A 26,169-nucleotide genomic window follows, 5' to 3' on the forward strand; every position below is an offset into this window, starting at 1 on the left:
CTGAAGGGCTATCAACATGGGATAAAGCATCTCCTACCACTCTCTGGAAACCATTTGGATCCATTAAGTGGTGGGGGCAGACCATCCGAATTGGTCCCACCTCCCTGCAGAGGGGAAGGGTCATGGAGAAGTCCTGTTGCACCAGGAAGTGATCTGACCATGGCACTTCTTTGTTTCACTTTTACTTAGTGTCAGATCACCCATGTCATTAGAAGTGAACACCAGGTCTAAGGTATGTCTGTGACTATGAGCTGGGCCAAATTTATTCAGGGACAGCCCCATGGAGGCCATGCTTTCCACGAAGTCCTGAGCGGCCCCTTGTAAGGTCGCATTGGCATGGATGTTAAAATCCTCTAGGACAACCAACCTAGGTGTCTCCAGGAGAACATCCACAATGACCTGAAGCAGCTCGAGCAGGGAATCCTTGGTGTAGCGGGGAGGTTGGTACACCAAAAGGAATCCTGTACTGCCCCTATTGCCCAACTTCCAGAACATGCACTCAGAGAACTGGGTCTTCCCAGTAGGATGCCTGATGCAAGCTAGTGACCTCCTAAAAATCACTGCAACCCCCCTCCCCATCCACATGACCTGGGTTGCTGTGCGTAAGAGAAACCTGGTGGACAAGCAGCGGCAAGAACAGGCCCATCTGCTTCATCCAACCAAGTCTCTGTTACACATGCCAGGTCAAATCCTCCATCCACGATCAAGTAATGGATGGCAGTGGTTTTATTCATCATTGACCTGGCATTGCACAGCAACACCTTCAGGTCATGTGGGTATCCCTTGTTGATTCCAGTATCCATCCGGTCAAGACTAGACCCGGAGGCAGGGATAGTCTTCAAACAATGACTAAGCCTGCCTCCTCAGTAATGACATGGTCTGATCTTAGCGTAACTCCTCCTGCCCATGATCACTGAGATCGGATGTCCCAGTGCATCCCCCACCCCCTGTGGAACTTGCCCCAGCCATTCTGTTGGCTAGGGCCCACTCCCAGGCAGCCCGGATCCCACCTCTTAAAAACAAAATGCAAACTATACAACAACCAATAAAACAACAAAAAACAAAAACAGAACAGTTATACTAAAATTAATCCCCAACCAGATATCCATCCCACCCCCCAACAAAGCAAAAAAAGGGGGGGGGGGAGGAACAGCTTAAAATGCCACCGACTGCTTAAGGACATTTTAAAGCACATTAGACACTTAAAACAGGGAAACAATAGCAGAACAACGCCGCACTTCCCCAAGAGTTTGTTCCAAATGAGTCCAGCCCCATTCTCTAGGCACTGCCACAGGGGTCCTTTTGTAGCTGGGAATGTTAGGACCTGGGTCAGTTGGAAAAGGCCTTGGAAGGGAGCAGGCCCTGCAGTCCTCACCACAGCCGATGGTCCAAGTCCTCACTGCCACAGGAGTCCCTTTGTAGTTGGGAGTGTGAGGGTCTGGGCCCCGCCCCCTGGGCCAGCTGGAAAAGGCCTGGGAGAAGGCCCTGCAGTCCTCATCACAGAGGATACAGAGGAACCCCAACACAACAATTCTATTCATAGACCAGAAATGAAATGAGAGCCACTTGCTGGATCACAGCATGCTAGATCAGATCAAAGGTCCTGCTACAGGTCTGCCAACTCAGGAAAGCAATTGAGGGAGCTAAGGTTGTGTGTGATGTCACAGCATTACATGCAGGCATTGTGCACGATGTCAGATCGTTCGTGACACCTGGATGTCAGACGCGATGCCCAGACGCACTGTTGCACACAATGTCCGGGTGTTGCGTGGCAGTTCAGCTTCCATGGTTGGCAGTTCTTCTGCCTCCTGCTGCTGCCATGGGCCAGGGGCTGCTTCCTCTCCACAGCAGGAGAAGGTGGAGGAGAACAAGCCACAGTGTTGCTGGCTTGCGCGACAGTGCTGCATCCAGGTGACCTGTGTGACAGCACTGCATCTAGGCGTCACGCACAACATTGTGACATCACACATGGCATCGTGACATCACGCATGATGTCCAGACAAACATCAAGGTGGACAGCCTCCCCACTAACAAATATTGGGGGCCCCAAGGGGTTTCAGCTCCTAAGAGTGGGCGCTCTTATCCTGTTTGCCATGATAGTCAACCAGATGCTCATGAGACAATAGTCTTCTCTTGTTGCTCCTCCATACCTGGTACTGAGAAGGTTGCTGCCCTTGAAACCTAGAGCTTGAATGTAACCAATGTGAGTAGTACACTGACTTATTCTTCATGACTCATTTGACAAGCCACATAAGCTGGAACCTCTGAGTATAACAGATATACAATTACAGAAATCTATACTCAATAGCAAAGACAAGCTGACAGAGTGAGGTTTTTCTTAAACAACAACTTAACTAATCTACATATGTTACATCTTTGTATTTTTCATTGCACAGACTATTCTCTAAAGTCAGATTTTCAAGGACAAAGAAGCTGTCAGAAAATGAGGTGCTATTTATTTATTATTATTATTTTTATTTTTAAAAGATACCGAGGACTTATTTTTATTGTTCCTATAGACTACCAATCGTGCTGAGAAGCGCATTAACAGAAACAGCTTGTGTCTTCAAAAATAATGATGTTTTCCTTCATATTTTAAGTATTATATATGTTGCTTGGCATATGGGAATAATAATTTGTCAGAATATTTCAGTAAGAATGCGAAAAAGATAATGCTTTATGTTGCTGAGTCTTCTTTTAATGATCCTTTGCAGAAGCTTTGACAAAACCTTGGTATAAAATAATTATATCCAACTTGGACATGATTATAGACATTACATTTGGCATAAATTAGAATATAAACAGTTATGCCTAAGCACCCCAAGTCAATTTAGTTTCATCATTCTGCTTTTTAAGAATGGCCAGCCTGATGCCTCCAGGACACCCTTAGCTTTCCCTTGCTTTGCCCTTTAGCAACCCGTATCAATTTCTGATTGTGGCAGTTTCATTTAGTTTTCATTGGCTAATAGCTGTTGGTTGGCTTTCTCCTCTGTTAAATTGTTTACCTCTTTTAAAAAGTGCTAGTGATCATCAGCATGTCTTGCAGTTGTGATTTCCATATTTTAATTAAACGTTGCATGAGAGAAAACTTTATTTTGATTGTCTTGAATCTACAGGCAATCAAATAATTTGGGTGGCTCTAAGGCTGCAATCCTAACAATGTTAGTACAGAAGTGGGCTTAGGATTGCAGCCCTAGTCAGCATTCTACAAACAGGTGCCCTGGAGTTGTTTTGGATTGAGTTCCAGTGGTCATGTGTGACGTTAACATAGGGGAGTGCTGGAGGTGAAATAGTTAAACAGGTTACCCAATCAGAACCCAGGGGGTGGAGTCAGAGGGACTATAAAACCAGCTCTGGGAGGGGCGAAGGGAGGAGTTCTTTGGGAGTTGGGTGGTTGGTTGGAGTGGGAGTGAATTGGGATAGAGTCTGTGGGTAGGTTGATTTAGTGTAGCGAAATAAGCTGAGTCAGGAACAGTTAGGGGCTAGGAAGACAAGTACATATCTGAGAGGTGGTTTAGTGAGTGAAAGCAGGTAGAGGAAGTTATAGGTCTGGATAGGCACCCCATGAATGTAATTGACCGATACCATTTAGGAAACCATACGCTTGTTAAACTGCAATAAATAAACAGAAGTTTATGTTCCAATTTAACCCTGACTGGACTCAGTATTGTACCAGGTAGGGCCTGAGTGGTGGCAGCGAGAAATAAAGTGGTGGCACAGGGATCAATAGACGGTGAAACATCTGGGGACCCTGTGTGATCGCCACATCACGGATCATGAAAAATGGAGTCCAAAAAATCTGGAGGGCACCAAGTTGCAGAAAGAAACCGTAAGTTCCAGTATTATAAATCAAATGAAAACGTTGCACGATCTCTCTACAACATTCATAATTTTATAAACTTCTATCATGTGTCCCTTTAATCTTACCCCCCCCCCAAAGCCCTCATTAAATCTCCAATTTAGGCCAAACAAAACCTGTCTCTTTATTCCTGCAGTTTTCTAGTTTTTCACCATGCCATCTCAGATATCTCTGTGGTCTTCATCAGAGGCCCTTCTCTGTGCACCAACTTGAAGGAGAACGGGCCTTTTCAGTAGTGTCCTCCCAATTGTGGAATGCCGTCTTAAGAAGATGTAGCTGGCACTAACCTTATCAATCTTTTGATGCTACACTAAAACCTTTTTGTTTCGCAGGCCTTTGGTTACTTAATGTTGTATCCTATGGTGGTGCTTATCTTTTAGTAGGGAGGTAGAACATGTCCTGATTAATATATTGCTGGATGAGCTTTTTTTTGTATTTTTGATTGTTTGTTAATTGTTCTATTTTTTCTGGTTTTAAATTCCTTTTATTTGTTGTATTTTACCATTTTTATTGCATAAAGTGACTGATACATCATCATCATCATCAACAACATTGATTCCTGAAAACTCGTCAGTGCATTTCATTGATCTTTGCTGGATAGGGAAGTGGGAACATTCTTAATAAATAAGAATCTAGTTTGTGCAAGAATTTTTCGTACACTCAGCCAATGTTTTTGCTTCTTATCAGGTTGCACAAAAATTTGGTCATTCAGTGGCTGATTTTTGCTGATAGAAAGTAAATACAATAGACTCGGCTATAAATGATTATAATTGTCTATACCTTTGGAAATGTAATACCAAATTTGTATAAATTGAATTTGTCAGATTACCACAGTATCCCTACCTCAGATCCTTTAGTCTTTCCTTGTTGGGAAAGTCTTCCAAGCTAATAATGAACTTTGGTATTAGAAGTCATGGTAAGTGCTTACAAATTAATCCAGTTGCCACAATAAGAGACACTAATTGCTGTAACATGCCACTAGGGATGGGGCAGAAATTGGATTCAGTTTGCATTTAAAGGTGACTATAGCTGATTCATGATTTCCAAAACAATATGCAAGCCATCCTTCAAATTCGTATTCCCATGAATTTTGCACTGCAGTTCTCCTACCAAGTAATGGGTTAAAAAAAATGTGTATACCAAGATAAAGTGTGCATAAACTTGCATACATATGTGCAACGAATTATATAAGTGAAAATAGCTTTGCGAAAATGTATATATTAGGGGAAATTTACACTAAGATGGCGATGGATTTTCGTGAGAACTTTTTCTGGGGAAAAGACAGTTACAAACTGAGGACTGGATTTAGGATTCGAAAAATGAGAAACTGAGGGAAACGAAAATTGACAATTCGCCTATCCCTAAATGACCCTGTGGGATTGTCATCATGAAATAGTGCACCACAGTTGCACTATATTTTTCTAGGGTTATCATGAATTAGTTGTCTCTTTATAGCAAAGTGTGTACTGTTGCTGACCAGGTGTAGGTGGGTATGCACAGCAATCTCCACACTGTCACAAATCTCTAGAGAAGGAAGGAAGCAGTAATAGTGTGGAGGAAAATCCCACAGGAAATTCTGTGCTAAGTTCTTCTGCACACTAAAAACTTGCCACGTGGTAACCTCACACTGTTCCATGCTTTGTATAGAGACTCCTTTCTTATAGTATGGTTTCTTTTGTGGGTTGTCTAAATCTGTATAAAAAGATAGATAAGCTGCAAGTCTGCTGAAATATATGTGCCTCATCTGTGCATATTTGGCAGATACTATGGAACTTGCACTTTTCCAAGTGATACACAATGTAAGTTCCGTGTTTGCGAGGAGTCGGTATATTTGTGTGGCAGCACCTGGGGTTCAGACTCCCTGAATAATGACACTAGACAGGTGCCATCACTATATTTATGATTCCTGCTGAAAACTTTGTTTTTATTTCAGCCAGTCTGCCGACATATAGTTACCTATATTCTTGCAAAGATATTACTGGTTTTATATGTGTTTTAATGATCATTATTTGTGTTTTAATGATCAGTATTTTATATATGTTGTTGTTTTTAATAGTTTCGTGGATTTTAGCTGTGTTAGATCTAGAATTTTATTATGTACACTGCTTAGATCGCTCTTTGATAAAGCAGTTTTTATAACTTCCTTAAAAAAAATTTTTAGGAGAGAGTTATATAAATGAGTGAAAAGCTATTGTGGAAGCCTCTTACTTCTTTGACAATGCATTTGCATTATTCTCTGTTTCAAAGACCAGTTTAATACTGGTATGTTCCCCCTGCATTCTTCCTGGAAGTCTACTGCAGGAAGTCTAGTAGAAATTTATGACATCTCTGCAGCTTGGAGGACTGAACTGCAATATTTACGTTTCCTTACAGATTCTTTTATTGGTCACCACTGGTCAACGCTCGAGTTGAAGTGAACCACAAATTCTATGTTCTGGCAGCAGTACAATTCCCAGGTGCTCATAATGCTATTTCCCACTTTGTGAGCTCTTGACTGGAGTCTTAACTGCATCTCTTTGTTACTGTCTCCCCCTATGAAATAAAAGCCCTGTGAAAAACAGCAAAGTGGTCCCTTGTCAACAATACCCTTTATTAAAACCAGTGCAATCTTTCCCAAAACATTCCTTGTTATTTTATTATTTATCTATTTAAAGATCTATTTAGAGGAGTGTTTATTTAAATACAATATCTATTTTAAGTATATAACAGTGGACTCTTAGCAATCTTTCTCCTTTCTGGTAAAGCAATTATGGCTGTATTTTTCACAATGAATCTTTTAATGATTGTCCTCACTTCAAATAAACCTAATATCTGTTTGAGTAATATCTGTTTCTTGCTCCAAAGGCATGAAATTAAATGATACCATTCACCTCATTTTGAAATTGTAGTTCATTCAATACACTCCAGATGGCACACAGTGATGATAAAATTATGCATATGCTGTTTTGAGGGATTGGCTATGCAAACAAAAGAACTTTGTTTTCTGAGGCTTTAGAAATCACCTTCACAAATTTCTCTATTACCTGCCCTCACCAAAAAGGGGGGGGGCAGCTTGGCCACTGTTGATTCATTAAAATTTCTGATTTACCACTCTAAGTACAAGCCTAAATTTGCAATATAGAAAAAGGGACACAAGTTCACATGCTTAATCTATTAAACACAGAAGTCTAACATTCAAAATAAACAGCATCACTACAACCCAGTCCACCAATCCAGAAAGTCTCATTTGAACATTATGCAAATATATTTATAAATATAGATATTATTAAGCACATTAATTATTATTTTTAAGCCAGCAGTTCCTTGTCTACTCTTAGTAGGTACCACAACAAAGTTAATGAAAGATCATACCTGACGACTTGATTGTGCTAGGAAGAAATGTAATTCCTCTCTCATCTGTTCCGCTTTATTTCCTGAGAACATAGCAAAAGGTGTCTCAGGTTGTTGAGCTGTACTGCTCCATTTTCTGATGTTTCAGCAGCAGAGGAAAGGCCAGAGCTCAATATAAAGATCAAGTACTTTGTATGTAGAAGTTTCCAAGTTCAGTCCCCGGCATCTTCAGTGAAGTGCTCAGCTAGCAGGTAATGGAAATAACCTCTGCCAGAGACTCTGGAGACCTTCTGTCAGTCAGAGGAGATAAGTGTGGGTTAGATGCACCAATGCCCTGACTCAGTATAAGACAACTTCGTATGTCCATATATAACAGGGCATGGCTCTGCATCTGTTTCTCAATTCATGTGAAAGTTTAAGTTTATGGTTTGAAAGTAGTTACTTGCTTCTCTCCAAGTCTTGAATACTTAATAGTTATGCACTAGAAAAAAGAAAAGAAAAAAGTTGCAGAGTTTAGAGAACTGGAATATTATATTGAGAAATGGCATGATTGTGGGCTGGATTCAACCATTGAGTCCTGCTAATGGAAGCCAGCACAAGCTCTTCTGCTAACGCAACAGGTCTTTTTGTTCCTTCTATACCCCTTGCATGGCCCCCCTCCCCCAAACAGTGCAGCAGGGAAAGGGAGGATAATTCCATACGGCAAACTGAAATTCTTGTGCTGGTGGGATGATTTACTTAGCAGTATGGAGAATTGCTCCCTGTGATTCCAAGTAAACATAAGTGGGTGTGAGTGTGAATAAGGTTCATGCAGTATTATGCTGGTGGCACCTTGCCCCAAATTTCCTAATGCCTTCTCTCAGCACCTTCACATAGATATGGAATAAAATTCATATAGATATGGATATTGGGGACACATACTCTGTCATACTCCACAGTTCCATTGCTAGAGGACTGAGGCAAAGTTACCTAGTTCTCTCCTCTGAAACCAACCCTGAACATAGGAGCTAAACCACCATGAAATGGTGCCCCACAGGATACTGTGATCAATGGTTAGAAAAGCCTATGACATATGCTGGAGAAGCAACAAGGTCACATTCCCTTTGTTAGTTATCCACTAGATTCTGCCCCCAAACTGCAGGCTGCAGTCTTCCGGTCAGATCGCGAGGTGGAAACAGGCGAGTTTTCCCTCGGGAGAGGGTGACCTGCTCCAAAAAGGCAAAGGGGAGTGCTACAAGGGCGCCGTAGCCCCCCAAAACCCACTGAAAGGAGATTCAGTGGATCAGGATCCCAGCGCTGTCAGAAGAGCGATTCCCCCCGGCCGTCAGGTATCCCCTTTAAGAGGAGACGAGAATGGCGGGGCAGAAGGGCCGACAGCGGGACGCCATTGCCAGCCTCCAGGAGCAAAGCCCCAAGCCTGCCCACCGGAGCGATTGGCTTTCCAAACCAAAGAAATCGAATTGGCAACTTTAAAAAAGGATTAAAAAATAGCAGATTTGGACCTAATTCGATGCAGACAAGGGACAAACAGGAGGTTAACCTTGTCTGAACTCCGAAGAATACACAGAGACTATTTACAGAGCGAACGGAACCGTGAGTACAAAACAAACGGGGGTTGTTTTTGGCAAAAAGATCTATCCCCTGTGTTGATGCAAAAAACTATTTGGAAACTAAGGGGGTAGAAGATATTCCTTTATTTCCCTTACTTCGATTGTATTTTTTTTTTCCTCATCTGAGAGATATATCAGAACATTGAAAAAAGGATCCCGGGAACGGAATACTTTACATTACTTTCAATTTTAAAAAGAACTGCGCAATGAGTTTCGAAGCTCCATTTCTAACTTATAATTTTCATCTTCACCTTTGAAATGACATAGACAAAGAAGAGCAGAGCTATTTTTGTGTTTGATTTGGTCGGACTGTGGATTACAGTTGATTTGAGCACAGTAAAAGAGCTTTCTATTTTAACTTTGATGGAGGGAGAAAGAAAGACCGCCCCTCTTTATTCCCTCTGCTAAAGGGAACAAAGAACCGCCATTTTAAGAGACCTTTGAACACCGGGATTTGTTTCGCTTTTTAGTTTTCTCTTTTCTTCCTTGTGATCACCGTCTTTTCCTGCAACAAGCTGTGGGGATTATAGTCTTCTTTTTGGGAACTTATAACCTTTGTTATTGAGAGGAGAGCCTGGGACTAACTGAGGGTTGGAGATCTGAGGGTTTTGAAGATTACAATTTCGAAATTTGGATTTTTTGTTTTTGTTTCATACTCGGAAGTTGATTACAAATATATTGGTGGAGTGGGACATAACTACAAATATACCAAATATTGGATTTGGCCATCCAAGAGGCGGGGGGAAAAAGAACAACTTAAATATACAAATTTTATGTTTTGTTTCTCTTTTAAGTGTTATAAAAACACCACTGCGTCAATTAACTTGGTTGGGTAGGTTTCGAGCACCCCCTGGTGGATTTTCATTGTTATAGACATCAAATTATATAATTAGTGACTATTTGATTAATTCCCCCAGTGGATAAATCTAGTGGTACAATTTAATTTTTATTTTTATTTTTAGTTTCGAAATGGCGCATACACAAAAGAAAGGAGAAGGTACACCAGCAGAAAGGAAAGGTTCTAGGCAAGAATCCGATCTTAAAGGAGACTTAATAAAGATGTTTACTAAACTTAAATCTGAGCTTAAATTAGAAATACATAAAAGTGAGAAGAATATTGAGACAAAATTGGAACAAGTGGATAAAAAAATAGATGTGACGGTGGAAAAAAATAGATGAAACTATTAATGAAATTAAGGGCCAGATGAAAGATATGGTAAAAAGGACACAAAATCTGGAAGAGGGGCTAAAAAGAATAAAATGGAGATTAAAGAACTGAAGAAGGGGGAGAAAAAAAATTAAAGCAGAGGTGTTAGAAGTTAACAAAACTCAAGAAGAACTGTGGGATGCTATTGCAATGAATGAACTGAGACAGAGGGAGACTAATCTGAGATTCAGATTGGTCCCAGAAACACAAGAAGAAATAAAGGAAAAACTGATTAAAGAAATTGCTATTTGGATGGAGATGCAAGAAGAAGATGTGGCAAAGACGGTACATAACGCTTTTTAGAATTAAAGTAAGGACAAATAAAGCGAAGAAATTCCCAGGAGATTGTTTGGTAATATTTAAAGATAGAGAAATGAGAAACTTAATTCTGCAAAAAAAACAGGGAGAGAAGATTGAATATTGGTGGGAATAACATAATCATCTTTAAAGATGTACCACTTCGCTTGTGGAAAAAACGCAATCAATACCAACAGTTAGTGCAAGCTCTCAGGAAAAACAATATTGAATTTAGATGGGAGTTCCCAGAAGGACTATCGTTTACCTACAAAGGGAAAAGACTTAGAATAACAAGACTGGATGAATTGGACAAATTTTTGAGAAGGTACAAAGAATTGGGAAGTAAGGAAACTGCACCAATGGGGGCAGGAGCTGAAGGAGAGGACTCGCAAGATTTGGAAGAGGAGAAGATGGAGGAAGAGGAAGAAGAGGGAAAAATAAATTAAAGACTATTATTAAAAAATTAATCAGAAGATATCATGGTGCTGAAATTATGGACCTGGAATGTCAATGGGATAAATGAGGGGGGGGGGGGACGGAATAAATTCAACAATATTTGAAAAAACAAAACTTGGACATAATTTGTTTACAAGAGACTCATGTGATGAGGAGACATAGAAAAATTTTGGTAAATAAAAAACTAGGGAATGAATTTATGTCATCGGACAAAACTAAAAAAAGAGGAGTGGTTTTATATATAAAAAATAGAAGCTCATCAGATTTTTAAAGATGAAGAAGGCAGAATTGTGGCAGTACAAGTCAAATGGCAAGGTGAAAAAATAATAATTGTCGGAGTGTATGCACCTAATGAAAACAAAATGGATTTTTTTAGAGACCTAGAAGAGAAACTATTTGAATACATCGATCAAAAGATTATAATAATGGGTGATATGAATGCAGTGGTTTCAATGGAGATGGACAGATTAAGAGCAACAGGAAAATCAAAAGAAGGGAAATTACCAAAGACTTTCTTTTCAATGGTAGAGAACTGCAATTTAATTGATATTTGGAGATTGAAACACCCATTGGAAAAACAGTTTACCTATCAATCAGAAGCAGATCAATCAATGTCAAGAATCGATCAAATATGGATAACAAATGATCTTACAACAAGAATCTTAAAGATCGAAATACAACCTAAGGTGCTTTCGGATCATAATCCAATAAAATGTACCTTAAAAGGATTTGAAGAAAAATCTTTCCAGTGGAGAATAAATGAAAACCTTTTTGATGATCAAAAAATAGTAGAGAATGCACAAAAATATATGAGGGACTATTTTATAAATAACATGAATCAAGGAACAAAAACAAGTATAGTTTGGGACGCTGGCAAAGCAGTTATGAGAGGTTTTTTTATACAACAGAACGCAATCAAGAACAACTACAGAGAGAAAGGGAAAAAAGAAATCTTAAAACAAATTATGGAAACAGAAGAAACTTATCGATAGACCTAATCATAAAAAACTGAAACTTAATATAAAAACATTGCAAGCGCAATTCTCTATGATAATAAACAAGGAAGTTGAATGGAACATCAAAAGGATGAGACAAAAGAATTTTGAATATGCAAATAAATCTGGGAAATTACTAGCGTGGCAGATTAAAAAAAGGAAAGAACAAAATATGTTACATAAGATTGTAGTTGAAGACAAAGAGATTGAAGACCCGAAAGGAATAAGGAAAGGATTTGTGGACTTTTATAGACAATTATATAAGAAGAAGGAGAAAGATAATTTAAAGAAAATAGAAAAATACTTAAAAGAGAAAGGGGTGCAGAAGATTCCGACGAAAGAGAAAAGTAAATTAAATGAGAGGATAGAAGTAGAAGAAATAAGAAATGCAATTAAAGAATTAAAAAGTGGAAAGACTCCAGGGCCGGATGGATTTAGTGCAAGATTTTATAAAGAAATGAAGGACATCCTAGTTGTACCACTGAGAGAAGTAATGAATGATATATTAACAAAAAGAGAAATATCAGAAACTTGGAAAGAAGCATATATTACTTTAATACCCAAGCAAGACTCAGATTTATCTCAAGTTAAGAATTATAGGCCGATCTCGCTTCTAAATAATGATTATAAACTGTTTGCCAATATATTAGCAAATAGGATGAAAATAGTGTTGAAGGGTTTGATACATGAAGATCAAGCAGGTTTTCTTCCTGGCAGACAAATGAAAGATAATATTAGGAATGTAATTAATATTCTGGAGTATTTGAATGCCAGGAACGATAAGCAAGCTATGTTGATATTTGTGGATGCGGAAAAGGCCTTTGATAATATTTCTTGGGAATTTATGTTAAAAAACTTTGAAATGATGGATATTGGACAAGTATTTATGAATGGTATTAGGGCAATATATAGAGACCAAAGAGCAAAATTAATAGTTATCAATGTGGTAACAGAAAATATAAAAATAACCAAAGGTACGAGACAGGGGTGTCCGCTCTCACCACTGTTATTTATCACGGTCTTGGAAGTCTTTTTAAGAGCGATAAGAGGCAATGAACAGATAAAACGGATAATGGTAGGAAGTAAACAATATAAGGTTAAGGCCTTTGCTGACGACTTGGTATTAACTTTGGAAAATTCGACAAATACTGTAACAGAAGTTTTGAATGAAACAGAGCAGTTTGCCCAATTGGCGGGATTTATTTTGAATAAGAAAAAAGACAAAAATGATTAGTAAAAATATGGATCGAGAAACTATTGACAAAGTGCAGCAAAAACTAGAAATAGAAGTGGTAAAGAAAGTTAAATATTTAGGAGTTTGGTTAACCCCCAGAAGTATTGATCTGTATCAGAACAACTACATACCAACCTGGAGTAAGATCAAAAAAGACTTAGAGGTGTGGGGAAGAATGAAATTCTCATTTTGGGGAATAATTGCAATAATAAAAATGAATGTGCTACCAAAGATGTTATTTCTATTTCAAACCGTTCCAGTAATCAGGGGGGCAGCTATCTTAAAAAATTGGCAAAGAGAAATTTCAAGGTTTATATGGCAGGGTAAGAAGCCGAGAATAAAGTTTAAGCTATTGACTGATGCGAAAGAAAGAGGAGGCTTCACCCTGCCAGACTTGAAATTATATTATGAAGCATCTTGCCTCTGCTGGTTGAAGGAATGGATGAAATTAGAAAACACTGATTTGCTAGATTTAGAAGGTTTCGACAATAGATTTGGGTGTCATGCTTATTTATGGTATGACAAAAAGTGAGTACATAAAGGTTTCAAAAACCACATCATAAGAAGGTCTTTGATAGAGGTTTGGGAAAAGTATAAAAATCTGTTGGAAGCAAAAACTCCATATTGGTTGTCACCACTAGAGGCGCTGAGTGTGAAAAAAATCAATATGAAAGGGGGATGGGCAACATATCAGAATCTAATAACAAAAACAGAAGGTAAATGGAGGCTGAAGTCATTTGAGGTAGTTAAGGAATATGTTAATGATTGGCTGCATTATTTTCAAATCAATGAAATGTTTAAAAAAGATCTAAGATTAAGAAGCTCTGAGGATAAAGAGTCGAAATTTCAGAAAGAAATAATAAATAGTGATTTTAAAGTTTTGGCTAAAATGTATAAGGTATTATTAGAATGGCATACAAAGGATGAAGAGGTAAAATCGGTTATGATTTACTGGGCCAAAGATTTTGGATATAATATACAAATGGAGGATTGGGAGAAATTATGGAAAGAAGGTTTAAAATTCACTGCATGTACAACAATAAAAGAAAATGTGATGAAAATGATGTATCGATGGTATGTAACACCAGTGAAGTTAGCAAGGATGTATAAAGGATGTAACAAATGTTGGAAATGTAAAGAAAAAGAGGGTACATTCTATCATATGTGGTGGGAGTGTAAGAAAGTAAAAAGCTTTTGGGAAATGCTATATAATGAATTGAAGAAAATGTTTAAGTACACTTTTCTTAAGAAACCAGAAGCGTTCTTACTTGGTATTACAGGGAACGAGATAAATAAGAAAGAAAGGAAGCTATTTTTATATGCAGTGACTGCAGCAAGAATATTGATGGCTCAGAAATGGAAGCAAGAGGAGCTACCTACACTAGACGAATGGAGAATGAAGATGATGGACTATGCAGAACTTGATAGACTAACGGGAAGGATCCAAAACCGACGAGATCAGAGATTTATAGAAGATTGGGAAAAGTTTACAGAGTATATACATAAATTAAGTGATAATCAAATAATGCTTGTAAGTTTTAATGAAGCTCTGTAAGAAGAAATGTTAGAATGTGAGTAGAATAAGACTTTATAAAAATAATGGAAGTAAGGTGTAAGAAATTAAGAAGGGAAGGAGTATCAGTCAAGTTGAGGGAAGTCAAAAAGAGAATGGATATAAAAAAGATGTATGATTTGTATAAATTTTGTATAGGAAAAATTGAATAAAAATAATTTAAAAAACAAAAAAACAAAAACAAACTGCAGGCTGCAATGGGTCAATTTAGGCTAGGAAAGATCCCCTGAAGAGCGAAGAATGACATTTTGAAGATGATAGCACTTGGTAACTTGAGTGACTGTTTTTCTAGAACAAATAAGGTGGAACAGTCTATAATATTTGGGAATCTAAGTGTTCAATCCATTGAGGATTCAGTTTTCTGCCTGAGGTAATAAGTTCAAAGGTATGTGGTGAGCAAGAGAGGATCTTTTGTGCATATATCCAGTGGAGAGTCCTAATTTTTACGTAATGCTAATTTGTCTGAGTGGTAGCAGCACCTCAGGCATGGTATTTGCTCTGTCTGGGCTCTAAGCCAGCCAAATTAGGATGTTTCTTGGATGGTTTGAGTAGGTCAGCTGGGGCAGAAGGTGTCTGCATTTTCTGGAATTCTCATGCTGACGTGCATAACAAGCAAGAGGTTCCCTTATTATGAATGAATGTGGGTGGAGGTGATGAATTATATGCTACCGCTTTTTTGCCCTATATACTTGGGCACACTGCATTCCTTCCTGGGCAAACTGGACATAGTGGCATACTTAAAATGACAGCAAGGCTCAATAACAGGAATTTATGGCATTGTGTTTTTGGTACAAGCTAAAGACTTTGTTTACCCAAGCCTTTGTTGGTCAAAAATACCAGCCTTGTAGTACTTATTCTCTGGCTTACTGTGGAAGTAGATTCAGGTAGGTAGCCGTGTTGGTCTGGTGCAGTCAAAATATATATAATTATTTTTTTTTAATGTCCAGTAGTACCTTAGAGACCAACTAAGTTTGTTCTTGGTATAAGCTTTCGTGTGCATGCACACTTCTTCAGATACACTGAAACAGAAGTTATATAAGGGCCTGGTGACTTCTGTTTCAGTGTATCTGAAGTGTGCATGCACACAAAAACTTATACCAAGAACAAACTTAGTTGATCTCTAAGGTGCTACTGGATCGACTGTGGAAGTAGATGTATTTATTGTTTTTAATGTATTGATTTTATGGAGATTGTATCTATAGGGTTGTGAACCACCCTAGATTTTTCAACTAAAGGGTGGGATATATATAAAGATTCTCAAAAAATAATAAATAAGACTACATTTTATACTAGCAGGAGCTGATGGGACTTGTGGTACAAAACATCTGGAAGGACCAGTTTGGCAAAGTTTGGTCCAGCTCTTCTGTCAAGAAGCATATACCGTACTTGATATTTGAAGAATATATGTGTGCAGATTTGTGTGTGTGTGCATCACACACCTTACTACTTCTAAAATGCAAGTGCACAGTATTTTCAACTTGCACTTAGAGTTCTTTAAACCTGCTGTGCTTTATCTGTAATGCTCTCAGACCCAGCACCTCAGTCCTAAGCATATTGAGCTGCCAAAGTCCAATTGATTTCAATGGAACCTACATCCAAGTCAGTGTGCTTAGGATTGCAGCCTCAGTCATGCAAAATCCTGATAGCATTTTCTGGGACTTCAGAGCTACAGGATTATACTGTGTAGTCCAAATGAAATGCTGAAGGGTAGGAAGATGAGTGTCAGTGTTGGTTTCATGGTGAATAATGTTCCCGGAACATGAAACAAAATATCTCTGGGGCTCCTTCAATAGTAAAATCATTACTGCTGCCTTTAAAGAGTGACAAATTAATGTCTCCACTAACAAAAAGATTACCTCCTGTCCCCATGGCAACGACTCCTCCAAAGGACGGAAGCCTCAAGACAAATGGTAGTCCATTTAGCACAGGAAACGCACACGTTCCAAATGGAGCTAGCAGGGGTTCTTCACCTACAACCGCCATTGCAATCCGCTGTATTTATTTTAGGTAGCTAGTTTTACCGACTCAGGAATTCCAATGAAATGCTCTTTTGTAAATGTACCGGTCTAGTTAAGAACTGCATTGTGCGAAGGGTGGAAAAGGTTTACTTTCTTGTAGTTTCACACATTGATTCTGATGAACATTTCATGCAAAAAGAGTTTCTGAAGTAGAACATTTCAGAATTCATGAATAGTAATTGAGCCCTTTAGTTCTGCACTAAACTTAAATCCATTATTCTCCATTTAAAGCAGACACATCATGTTGCTCTACAGAACACTGCTCTGTCACTTCAATGCTTCAATTTTCCCCCTTCTTCTTCTTTTAGTGAGCTGGGCTAGAATATTAAGCATTCTTTGCTCTCAATATTCTTGCTGTGCTTGGCACGTTTGGATTCTATTTGAAATAGGCAAATAGCAATCATGTTGTTCATAAAGAATGGCTTGTATGTGTGCATATACCTTGCTTTTGGGGGTAAGGGCACACTATATGCCACATCTCAAATCTCTAGGAAGCAGCTTGCTTCAGCTCTGTGCTGGATGTATGCATTAAAATGTAAAACATAATAAAAGTCACTGTCAGATTTCTGCCTTCCCAACCAAACAAATGGGCTTACTTTAGTGTCTGAGGCATTTAGAATTTATCTGTCAGAAGGTAATTTAAAATGTCATGTAAAAACAAAGCCTAAAAGGAAGATTAACATTTTTAAAGGACGCATTTAATATTTATCATTTGGCTTTAGTGTTTGATTAAATGTAGCTATTATTGCCCTTCATTCACTGCAGACTGCAGCAGCTCTAAGCCCCTGACAACCTAGGAAGGGTACACTTCATGAACTAAGATAGCTGCTTTCTAATGCAATTCCTGATGCTAAAGATGTCTCACTGCCTGGGTTTAAATCATGCTAAGATTTCTTTTTTACATTTCCACACTAGAAGGGTTTTATGTTTATCTTGACCAACAAATCATGGAGGTGCTTAAGTGAATTATCAAGGTTTGAAAACCACTGTGGTCAACAAAGTGTTATACATAACAAAAATCTAGAGATTCCGGATCCCATTTTTTCCCTGTTAGTCACAGTCTCTTCACATTTCAAAATCCATTTACAAAGGCTACCAGCAGGAATCAAACTGGACAGTTGTTTTCAAAGTGATATTCTCAGCTTTTCAATTATCATATCTCCTGTACAGAGTTGTCTTAAGCGAAACACTGCAAGGTGAGTAGATATTGCAAGCATTTCAAGAATGAGTTTTCAAAGAAAACCAAAGAAAGCTAGAGGAACAGGCTGCTGACACTCTGTTCGAGCCAGCAAAGTGCAGATGCAATCAAACTCATACAACAGAGTTTTCCCAGCAACCCGCCTGCTCTTTAGTCTATGTGTTGTGAACACCTGCAAATGAAGTATGGGAGCCCCTGTGACAGCTTGGGATGGGCACAGCAACAGGAGGGGAAGACCTGGTCGAGTTAGAATTCCTGGTGGAATTTTGCTCACCTTGAATGAACAAAATACCCTTTTGCTACAGCCATATATCTTCCATGCCTTGGGCAAAAAACAACAGGGAGCCCCAGAATTGCTGGGGAACCTGTTTCATTACAAATGTAGAATTCCATTTGCTATATAACATGTATCGTCCATCATAAAGAGACTAATTGAGAGAATAATGATGACACAAAACCTTTATTTGTTGTGGGCTGGAGATATTAGAACATTATTGGATGCCAGTTAACTCCCTGTCTTCACAGGACTAGATTGGGGATTTGGAGAAAATATGCTAATGGGGAAGTATTTGCCCTCAAAGCTGGACTAAGATCTCCCCATTTACTCAGAAGCTCCGGAAAAAGAGAATCTCATTTTGCCAACAGCTCTCCATTCTGAAAAATTAGTGTTGCTCTCCTCAGGCTCCATTCCAGAAGACCCAGCTGAGCCAGAGTTAATGGCTAATGAAACAGGCTGGGACACATTAACTGAAGATGATTTCTCACTGGAAGTAGACCTTATCTCCCAGATGGAGCTTTCTAAGTATATCTAAGACAAGGGAGGCAGCCACTAGGAATATGAGTTCTTTTGGCCTTTGGTTAGATCTGGAACGTGCAGAAGAATTGTCTCTTTTATATGCTCTTAGCTGTTAGACCTTCAGTTTTCTCCCTTCTCTTCTTTGAGAGATGGATCTTGGAAGTGTATTGGATAATCTGCAGTGAGGAAAAACTATGGCTTACTGCCCCTTTTATATACACGCAATATCCAAGAAAACTTCTTAAAAATAGCCTACTGACAGTTCTTGACTCCAGTTCATTTTGCACATATAATTAGAGTCTGTTCCCCTATGTGGAGGGGATGTAACAAAAGACGTACCTGTTGTCATGTACAAATTTGGGGAAGAGCTAATAATGTGAATTTCTGAAATAACAGCTGTACCAGTGACTTTAAGCCCCAAACTGAATATTTTATCAATTTTGTATGTGTCAAACAGGGACTTAATATATAAACCACTAATCTTTTTTTTATTAGCTGCTCATTTACCTATATGAAAGGGCTGGAAGGAGTACTTAAGTTTTTCTTTAAATGTTTGGTTCAATAAAGTAAGCTTTCTTCTAATTTCTGACGAAATGCCATAAATGAAGGGTATATGCTAAAAAAATCAGATAAGTAATCCCATAGCTTTCAGAATCCAGACCCCTACAGTTGGAATAATTACAAAATGAAAATAAATACATTACTGACATAGTAAAATGGCTAGAGTTACAAAGACATTTAGAAGGCCAAGCATAGTAGTTTACGAAACTATTTAGTATGCAAACCATGGTTATTAATGGCAGTTCACAAAACACAGTAAGCAATGCTTTGAGAATGTAAAATTACAGCTTGTATTAAAATGAATGCTAAATCCGGATCTCAGAACTGAAGTGTATAGTTTCCACACAATATTTGAATAGATGTTTAACTAGAATAACATGATTTGGGGAGCATTTACATGTCTCAAAAAGCTGAAACTGGACCTTATAGTCTCGATTTTCTTCTCTGCAGAGGTCAAATCAGTGCCTGTTTGAGAAATTCATGATCCAGAAAAGGTAATTTTTAATGAATATTTATGATATGTCTTTTCTTATCAGAGCTGTGCAAGTTTCCTGATGCTTCCCACAAAGGTTGCTTTCTGGGTTTTTTTCTTTTCAAGAAAAGAAGCATGTGAATTGAAACCAGCAATATCTCCATTTTAGTTCACCTTGGCCCTCGTTCCTCACAATTATTATTAAGCTGCATGGCTGCAGAGTTAACTTTCTGAATTTTACTCATTGAATTACTGAAAGTCAAAGAAAGATTTCAGAATCAGAGCCCAGGCCTTATGCTGTGATTCCAAATGCTCAGGGGGTTTAAATTGCTATGCCACATTCACCCATTTCCATCCTCTAGCAATCTCTTTTAGTTGCTTAGACAAGGAAGAGACCAGTGTGACCACTGAGTTATAAAAACTATAACATTAAGGAAGAAGATCATCTGTGGTGGGTGTACCATTTGAAGCTGCCATCAGTCCCAACACCAGTCTTCATAAGCAGCTATATCAGCGGTGCTGTTTAGCTGACTACAACCTCTGGGAGCTTGTGACCAGCATTTGTAAATGGGGTTTTGTGAGGACATTTTTGAGGGGGAAGCTTGGAGTGCTGTTTCACAGTGTACATAGGACCAAGAGACATGAACAGCGAGGGAGCTGCTTATTCCAACACTTATTCCATGTTTGTCTTCCTGCCTGAGAATGTGCAAAACTAGACTTGCAGCAAGTGTGAGCTGGTTGCCTTGCTGGAAGAGAAGGTACAGTGACTTGAGGCCCACCTATCCACACTTCAAGCTACTGAGCAAGATGAGGGATTTCTTGACTAAGCAGAGTGGACTGTCCTGGAACAGTGACACAGCTGGGGTGCCCCTAGGGAGGAGGAAGCTCTTCCATTGCAGGAGATGAACACCTGGATGAACATGACACACAGACATTGATTATGGGCCAGAGGAGCAAGGGCAGCAGTTACAGAACTCAGAATACATCAAGGAGGCTATGGAAGGTACAGTGTACAGAATGATTCCTGCTGCTTCCCAGAAGAAGAGACATGCGCTGATGGTAGGTGACACTCTACTGAGGCAGATAGAGGCAGCAGGATATTTGAAGTCACACCTCGCCTGTTTTGTGAACAATGAAATGAGAAACAAGTTTTGGGGACACACACACACACACACACAGAGAGAGAGAGAGAGAGAGAGAGAGAGAGAGAGAATAACTGCCTTTAAGAATTAAAATATAGACATAAATGACTTTTTAGCAATTACTCACAAAGAGAATATATATTAAAAGACACATTGGACTATGGTTGAACACTCAATTAAACCGACTACTAGCCCCGGGTCTTTGCCAATTAATGTGTTCTGTGTCTTGGGCCTCTTTCCACAGATTTGAAGCCTTTCCTCGACAACCCCAATGGAGTTGATGGGGGAAAGATCTTTAACAATGTTCAAAAAACTATAATGCACTGCATCCCTATCAAATGAATCTTTGTTTTATAGCTAATCAAGCCCCAGCCCTATCAAGAACCCTTTGGGATTTCATTCTTAACTACTGTAAATTAGTTTCTCCTTTAATTGATAGCAAGAATGACTAGTCCTATTTAGCAAATCATTGCCGGAATGATGAAGCATGGGCTCCAGTGTGCACTAGTTCAATTTCCGCTGTCTATCCTGTTAACCTGCAATGGTACTTTCACGCACATCCTGCAGCTCAGCTTCTGCTGACTGGGCTCTCCAGATACCATTCTGTAGACTTAAATGAAACATAACCCCAATTTAGCTTGAATCATTCTCGACTACGGCAAACTGTTTCCAGAGTGGAAACAATTCCATAATCAGGATGTTGACAATTTGGGTTGGTTTGATTTGATGTAGATAAGCAGCACAGCAGGGGGTTGACTGCCTGTTTTGCTAAAAGATTTTTTCAAAGTTGCTTTCCTCCTCCTTAAGGTTTTGCACACCCTAGGATATTTGGCTGCTTGTCCATCTTTGCCCATTTTGTTTTTTGAAGCAAGAAAGAAATTGGCACACAAAGAAATAAATACCAAGTCTGTCTCTTAAGTGAAAAGGTCATCTGAATTATTGTGGGAGAAGAGTGACATAGCATATTGTGTGCAAAACCTTTAATGATGGATGCTTAGAGCATCTTTCACCAACTTGGTTTGCCTGCTGTGACCTTTCATGGACAAAATGGCCTTGACACTGTCACAGCTCAGAGGACTACTTGGGGCTTTATGTGGTGCTGACACCACCAACTTACTTTCTTTTGTGGGTACCTGCTGTGGATGGATCAGTACACCAACATTTTTTTTCTATGCCTTTGTAATGTCCAGGATAGAATAATTTAATGCATGTATAGGTATGGCTATGAAAAGGGTTCAGAATTTCAGCTGATTCAGAAAACAGCATCCCAGTTACTAAATGCTTTTAAAATTTTCCCGGGTTTTGTATGCGTGTAACATCTTTGTTGACCTCTAATTCCTTTCTGGGCACAATTCATTGTGATGATCTTGAACCATACAGGACATGCAGCCAACTTATCTGAAGGGCTGTCGTCTTCAACACAAACATGAGGTGTCCCCACTTTGAGAAGTTAGGTAGCTACAATGACAGGGGCCATCTTAGCTGCCTGTGACACCACCATTATGGAACACCCTCCCTAGACAAATGACTATCCCCTACATTATTGTCCTTCAAATGCCAAGTGAAGAATACTTTAGTCCTGAAAAAGGTAACAGATCTATTGACTTTTATTATATATTATGTTGCTAGTTCTTGTTTTTGTTTTTCACAACTTCCCAACTGGAGAAATGTACAGATCTCACAAGGTGAGGGGCATAAAGGAGAGAAGTAAGAAGCAAAGAGGTGGAGGCTCTTTTGTTTTGATGGACATATCTAACTTTCAATCATAGTTAATTCTTTCTCCAGAGTACTCCAATCACAGTGATTTGAGGAATAAACAGAGTTGTTCTTCACGTATTATGCCATGCTCCCCTGAGGGTGTAAGCAGCAGAGTTAGACTATTGGAATTTTTCTTTTTCCTAACAAACAATTAAAAATCATAGCGCTCTCTCTTTCTTTTTCATGGAGAATACGTCCAAGAAGGGGGAGAAGCCTTGAAAAAAAACCCACAATGGTGACTTCTCTAGTTTTTAAACTGAAGGTAAACTCACCATGCATGGTAGCCTCTGGACTTGTTTTGCCTGAACTTTGGCAGGTTTCTTAGCCAGGGACACCTCTCTCATGTCTCCAGTTTTTAGATTGATTGCCCACAAAAAAACTGGAGAATGTGAGTTTTCTTTTCCACCCCAAGAGGTAACGCCTGCCCTTGTAGGAAAACTTCACTTATATAAACTTTAGCTAGCTTGATCCTCGCAGATGAGGCAGCCATGCCCACAATTTGTATCCAATTGTGGCAGAAAATAAAAAAGTTAAAACTTTCAAAGAAATTTGCACAAAAACATTCTGGCAAGCTTAATCCACTTTGGAAGAGAGGGTATCCTTTTGTGGGAATATTGAGGTTGGCAGGAGAGGATATATTGATTATTAATATCCTTCCTAACTTGCACTAGCAAGTTTCTTCACTTAGCAGAGTGCATTCCTCTTCTTACGTGGCAGAAAGCTGTTTGCAAACTCGTGTGGGTTTCTTAAGACAATAAACAATTCAATCTGACTTGCCCAGATTGAGATATGTTCTAATATTCCTGGTAAGACCCCTTTGAATCCCTCCTAAAAGAATAAAGACACTACAGTCTTATTCATAAGTAACAAAAAGTAGTTTTACTCACAATCAGGCAGAGCACAGTGTGATTCCTGAAGGCAGGCTTTAGGCTTAAAATTACAAACATGTACAAACAGGTTTACTCCATATGGGAGATAACCTGGGGGAGACTGCTGGTTGGAAACCAGCAGTCCAGTCCAGGTGATGCAGGAAGCAGGCAGGGCAAACAGAAGATGTGGATTACATCCCACCCCTTTGACTACAGAAGTCATCTGTTTATGCAGAAAGGGGGGGGGGAGTTATGTGTGTTTTTAGATTCCCCATTATAGTCAAAGGGGACAAAGCAGATCAGATTCATACCCAAATAAATGTATTAAATGGGACAGAACTGAGCTTATCTAAAACGGACTGGTTGCTTTCAAATGCTATAGATAAAGATGCTAGGCAAATATTATGGCTGCTGCACATGCCTCTGTCCAGCAGCTAATAGACTTCAAGGAAATTTTGTTAGTGATTATATAAAGCTTAGTAACCACACCATAGCATTCTGGTTATAATATTATCATTTTTATACCTGTCCGCTGGATGCTGGCTCCACAGAAGCTTTCAAGCCAAACACCCTCAAGGTAGATCTCATCCTTTCATAGTCCCCATTCTCATTATAACCACTGCTATCAGTTGGTGAGCAAACATGTAGGAGCAGGTACTTGCTGGCATTGTTACTAAATTACTCTCTCCTTCTGAGCTGCAGGATGGATGAGTGACCAGATGGCAGAATAAGATAGAGACAGATTTAGAGAAGCATGACTGGTTCCCCTATTTGTAATATATTAGCAGACGGGCAATGGTAGGGGAATGGACGGGAAATGGATTTGAGGTTGAGACCTAGTAGTAGGGCTTGGTCAGTACAGGATGGAACTAAGAACACAACAACTGCCCTTTAATAAATGCTTGCTTATCTGCATTGCAGCTAGAATGGGAACAGTTCTATGAGATAACTCATTGTGCTGAACACCTGCCTCTGTGTCTTTATGCATGGATACATGTGTGCCTTCCCACACCAGTACAGTGGAACCTCTACTTACGGACGTAATCAGTTCTGGAGGTCTGTCCGTAAGTCAATCTCGGTTGCTGTTAGAAGCGCCGTTGTGCGCAGGTGCATTTGGCGGCAGCACGCTTCTGCGCATGTGCAGACGGCGGTAGCCACTTCTGCACATGCACAAATGGCAGAAGCTGCTTCTGTGTGTGCGCGAATCACGGCAAACCCAGTACAGTGGTACCTCGCAAGACGAATGCCTCGTAAGACGAAAAACTCGCAAAACGAAAGAGTTTTTCGTTTTTTGAGTTGCTTCGCAAGACGGATTTCCCTATGGGCTTGCTTCACAAGACGAAAACGTCTTGCAAGTTTGTTTCCTTTGTCTTGCAAGTTTGTTTCCTTTTTCTTAAACCCGTGCATTCACTTCGAGGAGCAACTCATAGCACGCAGTGTGGTAGCCTTTTTTTGAGGTTTTTGAAGACTTTGGTGATTTTTGAAGCTTTTCCAAATTCCGTGCTTCGCAAGACGAAAAAATCGCAAGACGAAAAAACTCGCAGAACGAATTAATTTCGTCTTGCGTGGCACCACTGTATTTACCTCTGGGTTTGCTGCGGTCGCAACTTGGATTGGGCCCAAGTAGAGGCGGTCGTAAGTAGAGGTTCTACTGTATCTTTCCCTATAAATGAATGAAGATACAGTTGTGTGTGTAACTGTTTTATTTCCATTATGTTCCAAAATAATTTTAATGTAGATCGTGTAGCACCACAGAATCATTTTCTTGCCTTCTAACTTTCCAGTTCCATGAAAACTTTGTGTAAGTGATAAAACACCACATCAAAATTTGAGCCTGATGAGTTGCAAAATTATTTGGGGTGATTTTCATGACAGTTCTAATAATGAGTTGTTGTCTCCTATGAGCATGAACATTTTCTGCAGAATGTATTAGACAGCTTCCTAATAAGCAACAGCTCCCATCCCTTCTACTTAGTCTGGATTCTGGAGGGAGCTACAACCCTACCATAAACTACTGCTGACATTTTGTCCTAGGGCAGAACTCTGTTTGATGGAAAGGGATGCTTGTTTTCTTCTGGTCCCTCGGCATTTTCAGGATCCAAACATCTTGTTAGACCTGTTGTATTTATTTTGGTTGAATTTTTTTATGTTATAAATTCATTTCTTACCTCTGTGACCTGTAGGCTTATTGAAAGGAGGCTGCAGTGTTTTCAGAATGAGAATTTCTCACTGAGGAATCTGGCTAATTGGCACTTTTCAATAGAAACAGAAATAATAGTGTCAATCAAGTGATCCTCTGGGCTCATAGAGATACAATGCAAGAGCAAATTTCCTGTTTTACTGATTAAATTGCTTTTGGAAAATGAGCATAGTACAAAGGAATAAACTGCTTGAAAAATAAACTCTACATCAGAACAGAAAAAAAAATGTTTGGCGTACAGAATCTACTGATTTGTGATGTATTCTGAATTTATTTTTAAGAAAGCAGTTTTATTGTTGTTTTGATACTGGTTACCACCATGATATATTTTTTTCTTCATGCTGGTGGTCTAGAATTTTTAGCAAATAAATAACCAGAAAGATGGAGTCAGGAGAGAACCCAGTCTACAATAAAAGCTATGTAGCAATAAGTGAACAAGGTCCCAGCACTGGCTGAGATTAGGGATCACAATTAAACAGACTTGATGTGTCGCCTATTCATGAATCAATCACTGGCATTTGTTCTACAGTAATACTTTCATTTAAACTACAATATCCTTTTGCACAGAATTAACTAAAAGGATGACTTTGCCAC

General features: G+C 39.1%; 1 protein-coding gene and 1 long non-coding RNA gene across 6 annotated transcripts in view; both read left to right on the forward strand.

Annotated features, from left to right (window-relative positions):
- The window catches only part of LOC307215526 (uncharacterized protein), a 277,162-nt gene that overhangs the window by 42,108 nt on the left and 208,885 nt on the right, over positions 1-26,169 (forward strand). The gene's annotated exons all lie outside the window — the stretch shown is intronic.
- LOC307215536 lies at positions 1,986-21,254 on the forward strand. 3 transcript variants are annotated; one of them, XR_013838553.1, is made up of 7 exons: positions 1,986-2,203; positions 2,397-2,448; positions 6,233-7,440; positions 15,357-15,445; positions 17,671-17,775; positions 19,585-19,628; positions 20,308-21,254. It is a non-coding gene; the product is annotated as an uncharacterized lncRNA (long non-coding RNA). The 3 variants fall into 3 exon arrangements; XR_013838554.1 differs by lacking the exon at positions 17,671-17,775; XR_013838555.1 differs by lacking the exon at positions 2,397-2,448 and having other exon boundaries at positions 20,308-21,253.

Source organism: Podarcis cretensis, assembly GCF_951804945.1.
Source record: "Podarcis cretensis genome assembly, chromosome: 4".
NCBI lineage: Eukaryota > Metazoa > Chordata > Lepidosauria > Squamata > Lacertidae > Podarcis > Podarcis cretensis.